This window comes from Protopterus annectens, chromosome 3.part0 (genome assembly GCF_019279795.1).
Source record: "Protopterus annectens isolate FY-2018-M chromosome 3.part0, PAN1.0, whole genome shotgun sequence".
In the NCBI taxonomy this organism is placed as follows: domain Eukaryota; kingdom Metazoa; phylum Chordata; order Ceratodontiformes; family Protopteridae; genus Protopterus; species Protopterus annectens.
In genome coordinates this window covers 1,515,572,633-1,515,592,656 of record NC_056731.1, presented here as the reverse complement: position 1 = coordinate 1,515,592,656, position 20,024 = coordinate 1,515,572,633, and the positions used below count along the sequence as shown (strand labels likewise).

The window sequence follows — 20,024 nt, the reverse complement described above, 5'->3', positions numbered from 1 at the left end:
GTCCAATCTGAAGGACACCAAACCTGGAGTGCATCCACCCCTAATGCTACATTGCAGCATCAGTATTGTAATATGAGCAGCTGGTGTGGGAATAGTATCAGAAGCCTTCTGAGCTTACAGGCATCACAGGCGTCACTTGGCCTAGTACACACTTATGAACCTAATGACCACTAGGACCTTTCTAAGCCTAGCCATGCATCAAAAAATCTCTGACAATTTTTGTATCTCTGATAAGTGTAAGCAGGGGCTTGGGAGATGAAACCAATTAAAGGTTGCCTGTGTCCATTAGAGATATAGGTGCAAAAGCAGGGATGCAGTTTCTGTTCCCCATCCAGTTGGCCAAGTTGCCCCCGAATTGGGTTCTGGAGGAACTCTATTTCACATGGATGGGAAAGCCTGTTCCAGAGAAGAGGTAGTCTCTGGGACAGGTACCAGTCTTTCTAACAGGTCCTATTTATATCACAGGTGAGGTTTAAGTCTTTAGAACAGGTGAATCTGGTGCTGTTTGTTTTGCAGATATGCAAAAGGTTCATCAGGGTGGGGTTGAAAATACCTTGTATGCCAGGCATAGATCTCCCCTTAGCAGCCTGTAGGAAATAGAATACAAGGATAGGGATTTGAGGTGATCTGCATAGGACGTGTTATTTATACCCTGTATTATTTTAGTGAGGAACCTCTGTGGACATTAAAATTGTTGTAAAATTGTTGGATGTGCCTGGTTAGGTACAATACCCAAGGGAGCATTGTACTCAATGACAGGTCTGATGAATGCTGAACATAGTTAAAAGCTGACCTCCTTGGACCTAGGTACCATACCTCTGTTTAGAAGTTGCACACCATAGAATGATTTCCTCACTAATGTATGCATGTGATGATCACAGGCACGATTATTCTTTGTGTCTCTCCAAGTCCCTGACTGCTGGGTCGACTCATAGGAGTGTGTTGTCAATATAATAGTTTCCAGGGTAGATGACTTCCTGAAGGATATGTATTTCGTAGCATTTAGCTGTAGAACATGACTTTGACACAAGTTATTGCTTATGTTGGCCTTCCTGGAGAACATTAATGTCTTTGAGGGATTCTGACTGGTTTTTATATTCAATCATTTGTAAATTGGTCAGCCAGAAGCCCTTGACATTGTCCTTCACTTTAAAGAAGTAGATGCCAAAAAGGAAAGGTACGAAGACCGATCCCTGAGGGACTTTGCTTGCGAATGGTCTCTTTCTAGAGGTTGACTCCCCATTTCTAACATCCTAGGTCCTGTGTGTGAGCCAGCTGGCTATCCACTGGGTAACATAAGGGTTTATACTTAACCTCTTGAATTTTTATCAGCAATACCAGTGTGGGATATTTTGACAAATAACTTGGCCAGGTCAAGGTAGGCAGTGTGAACTGGTTCTTCCTCATGCATTGCTTTAGTGGCCTTTCAGAGTAGTTTACCAGGCTGAGTAGAAATGACCTGCCCTTGATGAAACCATATTGGGTCGGGTCCAGTGTCTGGAGGTTTCTATGTCATCATCGATCATTTCCATGATCATTCTTTCTATGGCTTTGCATATGAGACTAGGGAGACTTATGGGTGTTTAATTTCCAGGGTCTGTAGATGGCCCACTTCTGTGCAGAGGGATGACTGTTGCTTTTCTCCACATACAAGGCAGAAATCTAGATTCCAGCAGGCCAGATAGGTCATGTTTCATGTTACTTAGAAGGCATCTTGGGGTATTGTCTGGGCCCATTGATGCAGTGTTCTTGGCCTTAGAGAGAACATTGAGGACTGTTCCCTAGTGATTACAGGGGAAGTTATATTTGATGGTATATTCCGAGGGGAGGTTGAAAAGGAGAGAGGGATAAAGTTAGAGCTGAATTTGTTGGTCAGTAGGTCTGCTTTATCTTCTGGCTCAGTATAGGTGGCTTCATTAACAATGAGCTCTGCACACAATTGTGTATTGCCTTTGAGGTTGCGGATATAGTTAAAGAATGCTTTGTGGTTGTCCTTGGCCTGGGAGGCCAATTTTACCTCGGCTCTGGCTTCCATAGACTTTTTCTCTTCTGAGGAGTTTGTGTTTTTGTCCTACTAGATACTACACCTCTTAACTTTTGCCATGATTTTCTGCCTTCCGTTATACTGCCTATTGATGATGCGATTCCACCAGGGTGGCTTGTGTTCTGACTTCTATATTTATTCCTGGCAGATATAGCTACCCCTCTGGGGCTATTAACATGCTTGTATTGGGTATCTGTAAACAGTTTCTTGTAGATAAGTGTTCTCAGGGTTTATGGGCATTTGAAATTTTGCCAAGTTATCACTTGATAGTAGGAAGCTGGCCTTAGAGTAGTTTCTGAACATTCCAGGGTTAGCTGCGGTTCCAAGTTTTATTTTTACTTCAAAGACTGTTTTGTGGTCTGACCTTACCAGAAAGGGCATTTTACATTAGGGGTGTGCAGTGCTTCCCATATTAGTGAGGACCACATCCAGTATGTTTGATGCCCTGGTCAGCTATTGACAATCTGGACCAGAGAGCTTGTATTTACAAAATTCAGGAATCTGGATCTCCACATCTGGTATCGAATATGATTCCCAGTTAATAGTGGGGTAAAGTTGCCCGTGAATATGGTACTAGGTTGGATGGTGAGTGTTTCCAGTAATGGAGTGTTAATGGGTTTCCTGGGACATATACAGGGAACTATAGCTTACAAGAAAGTGGTATGAGATTTTGACTATAATGAAATGAACACTGAGAAGCTCATGTACATCGTTCTGTTCGACCAACCTTGAGGTATATTTATTTTTGATGTAAATTGAGACACCTCCACCTTTAGTTCCTGTCTGTGTAGTAGCTGGCCTAAGTGTGTGGAAGGCATTATAGCCTTGCACTGCCAATATGCTATCCACTGCAATTTGCAACTCATCAGATGTTTTCATTTTATTATCGTTTCATCCCAATTTTATATGTAAGGTGTCAGCTGCCTGATTAAAAAGTGTAAATATCCCCTGGAAGGTGTGAAAGCCACAGAAAATGAAAGTGACTTCCTGGGTTTCTCTTAATCCTTGATGCAGTCTAGCTAGTATAATTGGTGGAAACTTTGTAGACCTGGGGGGGGCGGTGTGCTTGCTAAAGTTCAGAAAAGTACAGGTGTTAGGTATATATTTAGACACTTATAATACTACATGTACACTTCTTGTTAAAATATATATAGTAAAATATCAACATTTAAATGGAGGTACATTTTTGAGATATGATGCGGGATTAGAGTTGCCTAGACATAGCAGGATCTTGCTGAGTCTAATTATGATGGCTGCCAAAAAAGCAATTACTAGAAAATGGAAATCAGTGTGCCTTCTGTGGTAGGTTGGGCACTGGGCTGGCAACTCGACACCATAAAACTCCACTTCCACTCATGAGCGGACAGGTGATCCGCTGTGGCGACCCCTAACCGGGAAAAAGCCGAAAGAAGAAGTATATATGCAGAAAAGGGTTAAACTTTCCTTAGTTAGAAATATGCATGGTCTGGCATCCAACTGGGTGTGTAATACTAATGTTCTGTGCCTGGTACAAGTTTCAAGGAGAATTGCAGATAAGAAACCCACCTGCAGGAATGAACAACTCCCTACGGGTTGGAAACCGAAACAATTTCCTAAAAGGAATTACTCCTAAAATGTTTGTCACATAATTCACCTTGAAACAGAACACAATTTAGCTTATCAAAAGACTCCATGACATCAAACGAATTCTACTAGTATTAACATCAGCAGACTGCCTTCATTGACAGGATCCGAATGGTACAAAGAAAGTGTATATAAAGGACATTGAAAGTAAATGGTGTTAGATCTGATTTTTGTTAGATCTGGTATATGTAGGAACATGTTTGTTCTGAGGTAAATGGATAATAGAAAGCTATCATTCATACATGCATTGAAAAACTAAACTTGTCACATTAAAAGTTGTAAACTTTAACAGCATCATACATGTTTGTTACGTAGACAAGTTTTTTTATTAATAACTCTGTAGAAGCTAATACAGTGCTGAAAAAGTTAATAGTCTGCAAAGTTCAGTGCATTAATCAGACTTTGGTTTCAGCAAGCAGTAGCTTCATCGTCATAAATAACTTTTCAGCAGGCATGACAGCTGGTAAGTATGTTTTCTATACCGGCATCTATAAAAAAAAAAATCGGAATTGTATTGTCTGCGGTTGTCTGTTGGTGAATTCACAATTGCTGCTCAGATTTGTTTGTCATTATTATTTCGGATAACTGATGTCCCATTTCTTCTCCATCTCTGCTATTCATATATATTTTTTTAAAAGTACCTGATTTTAACTCAAATTTTTGTCCTGCCCCTCCCATTTTTTTTAAACTCCTTGTAAATAATTGGGGATTACAGTCAGTATTGTGAAAATTTTTCTACTTATTCAGAAAATGTTTATGTAAAATCTGTCATTCTAACAACTTTTTTTAAGTGAAGGGCAATAATTAAAAAAAAATGCCCCTGAGTTTGAGCTCCCCCATTGTTTTTGACTTTGGCCAGAATTCTTTAGCAAAAAAGTTGAGAGGTATGCTTCTACTTCTGCTGGCTGAATCATGTGTTTCTGTTTATGTGCCACAGTCAGACTGTCTGCTGGGTTTAAAGGGCTTACAAGTGTTTCTTTATTCCCCAAACCATTGTTTTAACACTCTGGAACAGCAGCTGGATTGACTAACTTGTTCAGTGGCTGCCCTCCCATTTTTATTGCCTTCTCATACTCTTTTTGAAGTCTTAGATTATGACAAGTTGGTCGTTAGTGTTTGGAGCATGCGACATAAGATAGGATGAGAAGATACATTATGGAAAGCTAAAATACACTGACTAGGAAGTTCACAGTATGACTAGATGAATATTTCATAAACATCGAACAAAAAAAAATATTAAATTAAGTGGCCGGAAATTTTCCGGCAAAAGGTAGCCTGGTACACCCGTTTCTTGGATGGACATATTCATCCATTGGAATGGGGACCAAACTTCAGCTGATACCTTCATTCAACATATTACACACTACACTAATTTTTTTGAAATTCACTTGGGATTTTTGGACTGATAAAATTTCATATTTAGATGTTGAATTAATTAAAGATCTTCCTAATAGGAGATTTAGCTCCAGAATCTTTAGGAAACCAACTTATTCTAATGCCTTTCTTCATTATTCTAGCTCCCACCCCTATTTTCAGAAAAGGGTGGTAGTAAAAGGTCCACTTGTTCGGGCGGCTAGAATGGTTTCCTTGGAAAAATATTTTTTAGAAGAATGTAATCTGTTGAGGGAAATATTTACCAAACGTGGGTACGCAGTGATCTATTGGACAATTTGATCCATGAGGTTCACCATAAGAGGTTAAATGGTATTTGTAAACCTTTACTAAGGAAGAACATGATAGATGTTTCGCTAGCTCCTGGACTAGATCTTGGTGAATCAAATATTGGGATTGGTGAGAATAATTTGTGGGATGTTATGGCTGAAAATGCTAGTTCAATAATTGAACTTGATGGCCTAGATTCTCTAGATCAGGGGGTTGAGAACCTTTTCTTTGGATGCCCTGTTGTTAAGGTCTATTCTCATCAAGAATTGGTGTTTTTTGACTGAAGACAACATTGTCAAAAAATGTGAGGGTAGTTCACCTAAAGTGGTTTTTAGAAAAGGAAGGGATATTAAATGTATTTTGGAGAATGCGACCCCTAAACAACATTTACCCCACAACGGCATGTTTAAATGTGAAGCCGGTGGTGCAAATATATTAATGTTAGGTATTCTTTTACAATATCTGAAAGAAAATATTATATTAAGAGCAAATTTAATTGCAGTTCAAAGGGGGCTGTGTATTTGAGTACATGCACCCTATGTGGGTTTTTTATGTTGGAAAAACTGAGAGAACCCTTAAGAATAGGATTTACGAATATCTGTATGCTATTGACAAATTGAATTTAAACAATGCTCTAGCTAGACATATTAAAGATCATCCTGAGCATAGTTTTGTTTTCCTTGTTATAGATAAAAGTGTATGAGAACAACAGGGGTGGCCTAGTGTCCTTGAAGTTGGATGAGAAGGAACTAATGTGGCAACTTAAATTGAATGCCCTTGTTTTTCCAGGCCTCAATGATTCTGTTTCTATTGGAAGTATTTTAAAAATGAGGGCCCTTAAAAGATGATGTTAAATTATGAATTGGTATACTTATACATTTGGATGGATATTTTTAGTTCTATACATGTATAGATTTATGTATATAGTCTAATCCCTTTGTGCTTTATTTAAATAGAATTTTATTATATGTCACGAGTGTGTGTGTGTGTGTGTGTATGTACGTATGTGTGTGTATGTATGTATGTGTATATATATATATATATATATATATATATATATATATATATATATATATATATACACTCTGTTAATAGCCCTTTAAATGGAGGTTTAATTTTTTAATTGATTATTTGTGGTGATGTCAATTAATTTGTGCCCATTTAAGGAATGTATTTTACTTTGTGGAATTTGATGAAGTTTGCTTACTAGTTCGTGTATTTTCCTTTTTGTGTGACAAGCCCATATGTTTGGAGTAGAGCAGGTATACCTGGGTAACTAGAGGAAGTTATTGGTGATCTTTAGCAGATGAATTCATGCAACAGTGCAGTGGTTTGGCTTAACCTGGGGTGACACAGGAGCAGAGCCAATTGTCTGAATAGTGGCTTTTGAGGAGTCTTTTAAATTCGGAGGCAGAGGTTGTAGTAGTAATGTGACTTTGGAGTTCACTCCAAACTCTGGCTATGGTGCAGGCAAAGAGAGACTTACCAGCATCATTTCTGTGTTTGATGACGTTTATAAGGTTTTGGTTACTGGATCTTAAGGTTCTGGTGGTTGTGTAGGGCTGAATTAGATGCTCTAGTGATGTGGTTTTGCTGGGCAGGTTGTACAATTTGTGTGCTGTAGAGAGTTGCTTAAGTAACAGTAGTTGGGGGAGCTCAAGCCAGTTGAGCTGCTTTAGGGCAAGACAATGGTGGGATCTATGAGAGGCCTCCGTTGTGAACTTGGCAATCTTGTTGTAGCAAGATTCCATCTTAAGTTCGGAATGGTGCAGATTTGTCAGAATGGGGGAGGCATATAGTAGGATAGATAAGAGGTGGGTCCTAGCGATTGTGGATTTTGTATTTTTGGTCATGAAATGTTTGCTTCTGTAAAGGAGACCCAGCTTTTTGTTTACTTTCTTGATTGTTGTGCTATGTGAATGTCAAATCTGAGGTGATTGATAACTACTCCTACCAGTTTTGTGTGGGTTGTCGGGGTGATTGTGATGTTATCTTTAGAGTTTATGATGAAATCATTGCTTAGCTGTGGAGTTTTACTAGGACCAAATAAAATTTGTTTTTTTTTTGGGGGGGGGGTTAAGTTTTATATTGGTAAACCATGCTTCTGCTAAGGTAAATTTTTTTGAGTTATGGTTAGTAGTTCCTTTATGTTTGGGGTGGTACTTATAATGGTGGTGTTTGTGTATTGTACTACTGTGGCAGAGATTGAGGATGCAGCTATCTGGTTTGTAAACAGGGAGAATAGCAGAGGACCAAGAATGGACCCTTGGGGGACACTGATGGATACTGGTAAAAGGGAGGACAATTGGTCTTGCCAGAGCACTGCTTGCTGTCGACCTGATGGGTAGTTACTAAACCATGATATAGTGGAAGACTGTATGTTAAGGGTAGTTAGTGTTTCAAGAAGCATGCTATGGTTTACCATGTCGAAGGCTTTAGATAATTCTAGGAATATGGCAGATACGAATTGTGCCTAGTTTCTGTGGTGATTGACTAAGTTGTAAAAGAGAGTAGTGCTGTGGTGGTGCTATGTGAGGGTCTAAAGCTGTGCTGAGAATGAGATAGGTTGTTTTTCAGGAGGTACTGCATTAGTTGATGGTGAACTATTCTCTCCAGTATTTTTGATGAGGGTGATAGAATTGCTATTGGCCGATAATTGGTAAGCTCTAGGGATTTACCTCCCTTGTGAGTGGGATTATATGTGATATTTTCCACAAGGTGGGTACTGTGGCTTCAGTTATGGAACTGTTTATGAGAATGGATATAGGATAGGCTATGGCCTCAGCTGTTATCTGAAGGAAGTCAGCTGGGAATTTTCTGCTGCTAGTGTGGTTGGTTTAAGTTTTTTCAGGAGTTTAGTGATGGTTTTAGTGGACACTGGGTGTAGGGAAAAGTCAAAGGACTTGTATTGCTCTATGGTGTGGGTAGGGGTGGGATTTGATATGGGGTTAATACCATTTTGGATGTTGGCTAGAGTTTGGATTGTTTCAGTAAAATATCTGTTGAAATGTGTTGGGATATTAGTGTGGTTATTTGGTAATACAGGGGTGGAGGTCTTAGATTTTCCAGGGTGAAGTAAACTATTTATTGTGTACCAGAATTTCTGTGGGTTATGAGCAAATTTGGCTTGCAAGGTTTTATAGTAGAAAACAAATACCCAGTAAGACGCCAAAGTCCAACTTAAGCAGGTAGCACAAATGAAGAAAAATGAAGCAAAGTTGGACACTGCTGACAGCTTAAAAAATCTTCTTTATTCTTAAAATCACAAGATAGGCGCTTTCGGGATGACCCTTCTTCAGATAAATAAAATGAATGAGATGGTTCACTTATATACATATAAAAGCCAATCACATTCAGAAATAGCAAGCACATTCAGTGAAAGATACGCCTATTTTTCAAAATAGGCTTAATTGGTATGTACTCATTTAAACCTGGCTTCCTGTTTGCCATTAAGCTAGCAATCCATTTTGTTTCTACAGTTTCTGTTTGAAGCACAATATCACCCCCCCTAGTGCTGGGTTTAACATTTACAATGACCCTAAATTTAAATGTATGTGTAGGATACAAAGTCACATGTCTACATAACGCATTTCTTTCATCTTTATTCCTAATACTGGAAAGATGCTGAAGAATCCTTACTTTAAACATGCTATTCGTCTTACCCACATAAAAACCTTGGCATTGACAGCATTCTGCTAAATATACTATGTTGGTTGTGGCAGGTTGCTCTTCCTTTAAAGTGAAACACTTTTGGGTAATGGGATGTATAAAACAGTATCTTTATTTATGTAGGGACAAGCTTTACATAATCCACAATTACTCGTTCCTATTGAGTATGGTAAAGCATAGGATACATTTGGCACGGAAGGTTCCTTGCATAGTAGATCCTTTAAGTTTTTATTCCTTCTATACCTAAAAGTGGGCTGAGGTCCCACTATGCCCCCCAGTGTACTATCACTGGTCAAGATGTTCAGTTCTTCCTCACTATATTGCAGATATCACTAGTATTACTGCTATAATTTAACATGACCTGCGGGTCTTTGCATAAAGCTTCATTACTCTTTTTGACCTCATCCCTTTCAAAAGCTCTTAAAATCCAGGGCTTATAATCCGTGAATCGCTTGGATCTACCTCTTTCCACAGTTTCATTTACCAAATTCTGCTTATAGCCCCTGTCATTAAAGTTCTCCTTAAGTCTAGTCGTCTCCTCTTCAAAATCTGATTCTAGAAGACATAACCTAGAGACCCTGCTCACCTGCCCCTGTACTATGTTGCGATATGTATATCTAGGGTGCATGCTGTCAAATGCCAAGAGTGAATTCTTCCAGCAATCTTTCTTATGTAGCTTGGATCTAAAGCCTTTTGTATCCTGTTGTATACATACATCTAAGAAATCTATGGAACTGCGTGACATGTTGATGGAAAACCTAAAAACTTCGTAGTGGAGTGTAAGTGGTTAATAAACTCATCTAGTTCTTCCTCTGTCCCATCCCACAAAAGAAAAATGTCATCTACAAAACGTAGATATAACTGTAGTTGACGTCTCCATTCCTCATTATTGATGACATGTGTTCTTTCCCATTGAGAGAGAACCAAATTGGCATATGTGTTTGCGCAGGGGGTCCCCATGGCGACTGCGCTTGTCTATATATGCCATTACCTCCCAGAAAAACATTATTCTCCAAAACAATGCTTAATAGTGATGTAATGAGTGATAACTTGTCATCACTAACTCCTAGATCACCCAGGAGCAATTGTACACTATCAATACCAAACTTGTTGTCAATCACAGTGAATAGACTTTTTGAATATCCATAGTGACCATCAGTAAATTCTTACTATAGGATTTATTCAATTGACCTAGTAGCCTTAAAAAATGTGCTGTGTCTTTCAACACATTATCCATTTGATCTAAATAGGGTTTTAATGTGTGTTCCACCCATATCGACACATTCTCCGTAACCCATCCCCTCCCAGATACTATCGGTCTAAGGGGTGGGTTTTGGATAGATTTATGTATCTTCGGTAGTGCTTTAAAGATCGGAATAACTGGTTTCTCTATTTTGAGAAACTGATAAGTTTCCTCAGATATTTTCATTTCAAACAATAGAGCATTTAATTGAATATTCACCCTATCTACAATACTTTTTACAGTTAGGGGATTTATGAGTAGATACGTGTTACTATCTTGTAATAGCTCATTCAATTTGTTGTTATACCATGTCGTGTCCATAAGGACAATGGCACCCCCCTTATCCGCATTTTTTATCACAATGTCCTTATTGGCAATGAGACTATTCAGTGTTATCCTTTGTTCAGCAGATAAGTTGTGATATTTCTTAAAATCTGCTTCCTTATAGTAATCTATCATATCTTTCTCACATGCACTAACGAACAAGTTCAAACTTGATGTTAATTGCGGGACAAAACCACTTGGTTTTCTAAGGGAATAATCCTTCTCATTACTGTTGCCATACATTAACTTCAGTGACACATTCCTACAGTATAACATAATATCTATCAACATTTCATCATAACAACCATTTTTGCTCGGAATAAAGAAACAAAATGGATTGCTAGCTTAATGGCAAACAGGAAGCCAGGTTTAAATGAGTACATACCAATTAAGCCTATTTTGAAAAATAGGCGTGTCTTTCACTGAATGTGCTTGCTATTTCTGAATGTGATTGGCTTTTATATGTATATAAGTGAACCATCTCATTCATTTTATTTATCTGAAGAAGGGTCATCCCGAAAGCGCTTATCTTGTGATTTTAAGAATAAAGAAGATTTTTTAAGCTGTCAGCAGTGTCCAACTTTGCTTCATTTTTCTTCAAGGTTTTATAGTAATTGGCTTTGTCTAGTTTAATCTGTTTTTCCGCTTTGTTGCGGAGTTCTAAGTAGATTTGTTTCAAAGAGGAGGTTTTGTGTTTGTGAAATTGTACCCAAGCTTTGTCCCTGTTTTTCATTATAGTTTTTGTCTCTTTTGTTAGCCAATGGGGCATAATTAGTTTTGACTCTAATGGTTCTGGGTGGTGCATGCTCATTTAGGATTTTGAGAAAGGCTGAGTTAAAGTACTGTACAGCTTCATCTAGAGGTAGGTGAGTTAGGGGAGTTCAATTCCTGTATTTTAGTGCATTGAGTAGGTCATTAGTTTTGAGGTTCCTTTTGTTGTGTATTATCTTTAGAGTGGGGAGTGATATGGTGGGATCTGTTCCTAATAAGGTAGGTTGCTTGGTGGTCACTTAGACTGTCTGGGAGAAAGCCGGAGTGTTGTGTGAGATTAGGGTTTGATAGCAATATCCAGTCTAAAATGGATTGGCGTTTGGATGTCATATCAATTCTAGTGGGGTCAGAAATAATTTGGGTGAAACCATGTAGGTTTATATGAGAGGAGGGGTTGTGACTGGAGCATTTAGCCCAGTCAATATTAAAGTCTCCTAGTAGTATGGTTTCCTGTGGGAGGGAGGTAGACATCCAGTACAATGTTTTCCAGTGTGGTAATGTTATTGCCTGGTGGAATGTAGGCACCTGCAATAATATATTTTTTGGAGTTTAGTTTGTTTAGTGAATATTATTTCTGAATCTTTTGTATCATGGGCATTGAAGTCAAATTGTTCTATGGTGAGATGATTTTGGAAAACTATGGCTACTCCTCCACCTTTTTTCCCTGTTCTATCATTACGTATAATATTATACCCAGGTGGAGTGATCTCATTGTCATGGTGATCTGGCTTAAGCCAAGTTTCAGTTAACACCGCTATCTCTGGTTAGTATAAGGCTAGCAGGGCATGCAAGTCTTGAATTTTGTTGATAATACTTCTCACATTTTGTTTAAGAGGACGAGAGAAGTAGGCCTCTGGAATATAGCATCTGTTGGATTTAAATTAGTTGTGTCTAAAGAGTTGGGACCTGGATTATGGTGTACATCTCCACAACAGAAGAGATTATGGAGTAGGTTAAGACAGTCTATGAAGTTTGTGTAGTATTTTGACATGTTTTTGGGAAGAGTGGGGGTTAGTTTTATATGTTGGTTTGTTATAAGAGTATGAAAGAGGTTGGGAGGAGGTGAGGTTAGATGTTGATATAGGGAAGTGTTTTAGTTTAATGGAAGTGGTTGTGGAATCTGTTTGCTGTTGTGTTGCTTATATAAAGTTCAGTGTGGTATGAGGTCAGGGTGGAGAGGAGCAGTAGAGATATGGTGGTTAGTAGGTATATTACTAGCCTTAGAGGTTGGCAAAACTGTGGGGAGTGCATCTTTTTAGTTTGTGTAGAGGGGGTATGAGTGGGAGTAAAGAGTAAAGGTGTGTAGGAGTAGTATCTATAGCTGTTGTGATTGGGAGCAGGTAAAGGGTGAAATGTTTGGGCTGTGGTGAAATGTAGTGTATGAGATAATTAGGTGGATGGCATTAATTAGTAGAGGGTGTGGTTTGTAATGAAGTGTATGTGTTACAGGGGTGGGTGGGAATGGGAGTAGGGTAGAGGAGCGCAGTGAGCGGGGAAAGACACGGTGTAAAGAAGCAGCAGCAGTAATCAAGGAAACCAATCAATCAGTGGGAGTAGTAGGAGAATGCAATATAGGCAAGTTTAGAGCCTTAGGGTTATACTGGGTAGCTGTTGAAATAATGGACAACTTTGATTCTTTAACACAAATCTATGGGTGGGGTGGTTAGATACTAATCTAGGAGCTAGGCTAGAAAGGTGAGTATGGGGCGTCTGGTAGGAAAGGGGGGGCACTGGGTCTGGAGTAGCTAGTGGAGAACTGTGTGGGTGAAGGAAGGCTGACAGAGGCCAGATGATAGGAAACAGTAGAAGTATGAGGGGAAGTTACAAATGGAGATAGGTGAGCAAGGGAAGGAGGTAGCCAAGAGAGAGAGAGGCTGTGTTTGAGGGATTACAGGGGAGCAGACCAGTTTAATAGCCTGAGAGAACACAGGTGATGGGGACACATTGTCACTGACCAGGAGCATTAGTTCCTCAAGGCTCACAGAAGGCAAATCAGGACAGGGTTACGTATATTTACTATAGCACATACATTATTCAGTAATTGCACTGTTGCTGAAGATGAATTCCTCTGGCGAAGCAGCACACCTGAGGGTGTGGGTGTTCTTCAGTTTCTGCTGGAGATTAACAAAGCCTGATTTAGGTGTCCGGGACTTTTTGTAGCTCTGATAAAGTTTTTCAAGCAGTTCAGGCTTCTGAATGATCCTGTGGCTTCAAATCTTCATGCATAACTGTCCGTGAATTTCGGTGTCTTAGTTTGTAGTCCCATTACTTTCTATAAGGCTAATAACATTATTAGAAGCACTGACAAATGTTACAAATGGATTAACAACATTTTTGTTAATGAAAGACCCTCCATAATCCACTGAGTCACTGGCAAAGTTGTTGCGTGTAAGATTTTTAACTTTTTTCTATAATATGTGTACACAGATGGATTTTGCTACCTGCTTCTGCTATTAGATTTTGTTGTTTCTTTTTATCTTTGATTTGTGACAGACTGGTACCAGTAAGAGTGAAAGGGAAGGTCTAAAAGAGGGTAGTGAGACCAGCTATGTTATATGGGTTGGAGATGGTGGCATTGATGAAAAGGCAGGAGTCAGAGCTGAATGTGGCAGAGTTAAAGATGATAAGATTTGCAGTGGGTGTGACTAGGATGGACAGGATTAGGAATCAGTATATTAGAGGGTCAGCTCAGGTTGGACAGTTTGGAGACAAAGCAAGAGAGGCGAGATTGTATTGGTTTGGACATGTGCTGAGGAGGGATGCTGGGTATATTGGGAAAAGGATGCTAAGGATGGAGCTGCCAGGTAAGAGGAAGGCCTAAGATAAGGTTTATGGATGTGGTGAGAGAGGACATGCAGGCGGTTGGTGTGAAAGAGCATGATGCAGAGGACAGGAAGAAATGGAAACAGATGATTGGCTGTGGCGACCCCTAACGGGAACAGCCGAAAGAAGATGATGTTTCTTTTTACCTTTGTCTTTTCAAATGTCAGAATATTGTTCAGAACTTCCATTTATTACAGATATATTTCCCATGCTTCTGTCTCTTTTACACTTTTTTTTGACTGTTGTCATTCAAGCTGTTTTAAATGTATTCCCTTATGATTCTGCATTGGAGTAAATGCAGTCTTGCAGTTTGAGTATAGAGAGCAATCTGTGTGAAGGCCAGTTAGCTTAATAACACTGTGCTACTGTTTGCCAGCCTCTATTACCAAGGGATTTAGCTTGGAAATCATTTCTGAGTGACAATTGCTGGTAGTGGTTTTATGTGCTTAAACACCATTTAAATATTTCGTGATTCCTGACATTATTAGCTGTACTGCCAACGGAGGAGTAATAATCAACACTGTAAAATAGCAAGCATGTGTTGTGCTTTTTGATGTTTTTTTTTTTTTTTTTGGTCTGCCCTCTGGTCTCTTTGACCATACAATTAGAATGATAACATCTGTGTACTTGGATATCTGTCAGGATTTTAAAATATTAACATTTTGGAAAAAAAAAATCTGTGTGTGTTCAGATGTGAAGATATTTTTTTTTGTTTTGCAATACTCTTCATGGAAAGTGGGGCAACTTTGTGGAGTGGTGGGGAATGTTATCACTACATTTGTCTCCTAAATATACTGGCTATATCCTTGGAATCAGAATGTGTAATATGAGTCCAATACATTGTTGGATATTATTCCTTAATTTCTTGTCACAAATGAAAGATTTACAATTTCCTTTGGTATATAGAGCAACCTTAAGCTTAAACTCTGCTTTTCATTTTCTGTTAACAGTACTTCCCTTAGCTCAAAACCTGTGGTGAGAGATTTGGGAACACAGGTTGATAGCGACCTTAACTTTGATCACTATGTGTCCACAGTGGCAAAGAAGGCTTATGTTGCACATCCCATAAGTAAGGGCATTGCATCCCTCATCAGACCACTAAGAGTACGACGGTCCCTTCTGTATGTACCTCCGCAAACACCTGCAGTATCTGGGGAGACCTCAGTTTTCTTACCAAGAAAATTCAGGGCCTTCAGCACGTGACCTGGATGGAGAATCTGAAGGACTTGTCACTTTACTGTATAGGCAGCTGAGAGGTGACTCTGACCCTGCCTTAATGGAAATGCTTCACATCCACAAGTCAAATGGGAAAGGATTCATGTGCTCTAGGGATCTTAACCTAGCCTGCAACCATACCTCTCATCTGTCCAGATTTTTTACTTGTATTTTTGGTCTGTTCCTCATAAAATTTGTGGTTTTCTGGTAAATCACTGAGAATTGTAGTCACTAAATAATGGTATACATTTGAGTTTGACTCCTTCAGAAAATGCATACTAAAACAAATCTTGTTACTCTAGCAATTATCCAAGTTTATAAGGTCAATATTTAAAATCTGTCCCTATTTTTGACCTTTGAACCCCCATTATTTTAGGCTTTGTCCAGATTTCTAAGAGATTGAGAGGTATGCCTGTGACATTAACAGGACATGCTAGAGCGACAGCGATGTCTCCCAGAGATTCACTCATCTGGAACAAACTCCCAGTTCACGTAAAACAGAGCTCCTCAATGACCCTATTTAAGCGCAACTTGTACAACTGGATGGGAGACTGTAAACTTACTTCGGGGGTGTTACCTATGTCCCTCTTAAAAGACTGCTAATCATAGACTCTCACTACAAATATAGACCATACAACTAGGTCAATAAGGGAACAAGGGTATAACATGGCTAGGCTTATAAAGGCCTTGGGGCTAATAGCCTAGTAACCTTCTATGAACCTAGTTGTGCTCATTTCCTTTATGGCATATTTCACTGTGGCCTCAAGGTAGAGGAAGGGGGATTTTTGTTTTTATAACTTGTCATTATGTTCCTTATTTTGTTGTATAGTTTATTAATGATGTAGTTCCACCAAATTTGTGGGAATTTTTGTCTAGGTCTTCTATAAGCTGATGTAGGTTTACCCTTGAAGTCTCTAAAGGTGGTTTGATGATGGTCTGGTACCACTACACCTGACAGAGAAGGTGACCTATGGACAGATTTTGCTAGGGATGAGAAGATGCAAAGTGGCGTACAGGTGGGAGCTAGTTTGATAATGGCCAAGTCAAGGATATACGAGACTTTCATGGGTAGATTTTACAGAATTTACTGTTAAAAAGTCCAGGGAATGCCATGCATATCCATTTTTAGATGTGTAGGTGTACCGCTCAATGTTTGGATGATTGTACCATCCAGTAAGAAGGTGTTGGATATTTAACCACTGAGTGGTGTTAAGGTACTTTTCTTGATCATTGGGAGGCATTGGTTGGGATCTATGGCTAGCAACAGAGCAATAGCTGATTTTCTTATGGTGATTTAAAGATCTTCAGGGGTTACAAATGAAGGTCATGGATAATGTGATGTGATGGTGTTTCTGACAAACACAGAATGCCCCACCACTTATATGTAAGGGCTGTGTCACACTTTATTAAAAGGCAATCACGAGTAGCCATCTGGCTACAGCACAGCTGAAGTAAAGTTTAGCTTAGAATATAAATAGGGAAATAGTTTGTGCTTTCCCACCTAGGTCAAATGGATGTTTGGACTAAAATGTCTGCTTTTTGTTTTGGTGCTTCATGTAAAAGCTTAGCTTCCTGGCATACATTTGCTGAGGGTGGAGTGGAGGAGAGCATCACTGTGATGGGAGTATGACTTGGATATGTACATGGGGGGTGGGGGTGGGATAGCAACATCATGGTGATGAGGGGGTGGCTTTTTGGGGGCAGCAATTTGCAGTTGTGAATGCAAACCTGAATATCCCAGCTATACCCCTAGTTCTTATTGTTGCATCATCCTTGCAGAAGGTAAAATGCTGCTCCTTGTTAGGCTCATACTATCCTGGGACACGCATTCTGAGAGCTTCATGATGTCTAGAGAGGTACGTATTGGGTCATTTACACTTAAATGGACCATGACTGAGTCATACTGGTACTTGTGGTTCAATGGCCTGAGTACGTCTATAGTATGGTGGATCCTAGCTCCTGATAAACAACTGACAGTGACTTTCTCCTAACTCAAGCTGGTGAGAGGGAAATCAGTGCATCTTATAATGGAGTCTCCAATGACCAGAATGTTGTATTTTGTGGTAGCTTGCCTTATGGGCTTACAAGTAGAGACTCCATGAGATATGTGGCTGTGTGTGTGTTTTGAAAGAGTGCACTCTGGGATGCTGCAGGGATTTATTATGTGTACTTTGTCTAGGAGGTCTTTAGTAAGGTTACATTTAAGTGTGTTAGCATATGTGGCTCTGAGTCTGCTTTGTACTGTGTGAAGTGGGTGGAATTGGTGTACTACTGACAACCTGGCTGACATAAGAAGTGCTTTAATGTGAGAGCTTTGCCTCCAGTGACATTGTGTAAATATATCTCTCACATACCTTATCAGTTTGTTTGAGAATTAGCTGGTTGTCAGTAATCATGAGACAATTTCTGCACTGCTTCATGATACCTATATCCACCAAGGTGGTAACTGAGATGGTGGGAAAGTTCATATCCATGCCAACAGGCCATTTTTTTTGATTGATTAGACTGTTGCGGTGAGAATGTTAATTGTCAGGAGTATCTGGTTTGCAACTCTGAGGGTTGTGCTTATCACTGTATACCAGTTGTCCTGTTTGCAGCTAGCTATGGGCGAAATTTCATGGGTGCATTTACAGGAAAAATGTCAACTCAAGATGTCTGCGTCTATATAGGGCACTGCCAGACACTTGGGGGGGCGTCTACTAAATCAGACCATGATGATTTATGCATGAAGTATTTAGGGAGATATTCTAAAGTTACATTGGACAGCAGCTAATCAAGCAGTACTTGGTGAAAAAAAGAATTTACCTAAGTGGCTATTACCTGGCTGCCACTAGAGCTGGTCTCACCACAGCTTCCCACTGCTGGGATACAATGCTCATTTGCTTTTACTTTTATCAGAAGTAAAACAGTAGCACCAATTCCAAGATGAGAAGCAGGCCAAAGGCGGTTTGGTGATCAGCAGTCTTGTTCCAGATGATGCAGAGGTCTGTAGCTTACTGTAGCCTTTTCCTGGTAGTTGCCTTGAAGATCAACCAGATCATTCAGGAAAGTCCCACGCAGACGCTCAATGTCTGAAATAAATGCCCTCTGATACTTCTGTCACCAAGATTAAAATATAAGCACACACTCCAAGCTGGCACCTATGAAGCAGTTAAGCTTACTTGTGATTAATAATCTCAGGAGCAAAACAGAAGCACTAATCCCAAGATGACGACTGAGAGAGAGAATGTGAAATCACCAGTAATCTGTGGTCTTGGAACAGATGCTGCAAGTTTTAAAGGTAAGATGAAACAAACGGGTTAATAATATCCTAAGAGTTGCAGTGCGCACTTTCAGATATGAAGGTGGGAGTAACTCAAGCTTTAGCAATCTAAGGTGAGCACTGTTAATTTTAAGAGAGCAAGATGGATTGGATGAGGGTGGACATTTAGTATTCTGGCTGTATGGAATACAGTGGCATGGTATTCTGGCTCTATGGAATACAGTGGGATGAACACAAAGTTTCCAATAGCTGAAGAAGGAAGTAACTTCACAAAATTATAATTTTGTGCTTACTGACAACCAATGAAGGGGGAATTAAATAAATGGTCAAATTAAAATGAGGGGTGGGCAGCTTGAGAGACAGTTGTGTTTAAAAAGCACAACAGCAACCAGGTCGGGTAATTTTTAATTTCTGTGTGACTCACGAGAGAGGGAGTTCTAGCCTCTTTTCTAGTTTAAATATGCAACTGGAAGTAGGATACAATTAAAACAGTTAATGAAAATACACCACAATATACAAAATAGAAGAAGGCAATGAAACAATGCAAATTAAAAAAAAAAAAGCAGGCAATGAAACAATGCAAATTACAAAAAAAAAGCAAATTAACCTCTTCTTCACAGCAGTCTATGGCAGAGTCTGTGTGATCTTTCCTAGGAAAACTTCAGGCATCATAGACAAGTGGGCATCCTGCTTAAGCCACTAACATTGACAAAGTAAATAATTTTATGTTCATATATTTTTTCTTTCTATTTGTACATTGGGCTCAAACTGAAAATAAGACTCCGCACCACCCTCCTTGGCCAGTATATGCCAGCCCAAAGATCCACATGTAATAGATTGCCAGAGCTGAGAATATCAAAGGAGGAAATTCCAACAATTACCTGGTATAATAAACCATCTTCCAGAGGACCTGATATGGCAGTGCATAAATGGTATTTATAATGGATTCCTTTTCTGATTTGTCTGCATTGCCTTGTAAAATATGTAGTTTTGCCACTGTTGTATACTGGACAAATACAATTGTATGACTTTTTATAGTATCCAGCTACATTTTTATTAGCTTATGCTGGTATATATTTCCACTGCACTTCTGGACTGCACCTTCCATGTAATATACAGTATTATACATGGCTCAGCAGATGAGTGGATTTAAAAGCAAGATGAAAATTGCCAGACCATTGAATGTCTGCAGGGTGTATACCCGATTCCTTGTGTCAGACACCACATTCATAGTATAACAGACTTGTGTCACAAGTAAAAGTCAAGTGATATTTTTGAATATTTGAAATCATATATGTAAGCATCTGTAGGGATATGTTGCAGATAAATACTGGGTATAAAAAGGATTATTTAAAACTGTGGGCATCCAGACTGGCAGTGATAGGAAC

General features: G+C 39.3%; 1 protein-coding gene across 1 annotated transcript in view; it reads left to right on the top strand.

The window, feature by feature from the left end:
- LOC122797101 (kinesin-like protein KIF20A) overlaps positions 1-20,024 on the top strand; it is a 359,272-nt gene that overhangs the window by 163,960 nt on the left and 175,288 nt on the right. The window lies entirely within an intron of this gene.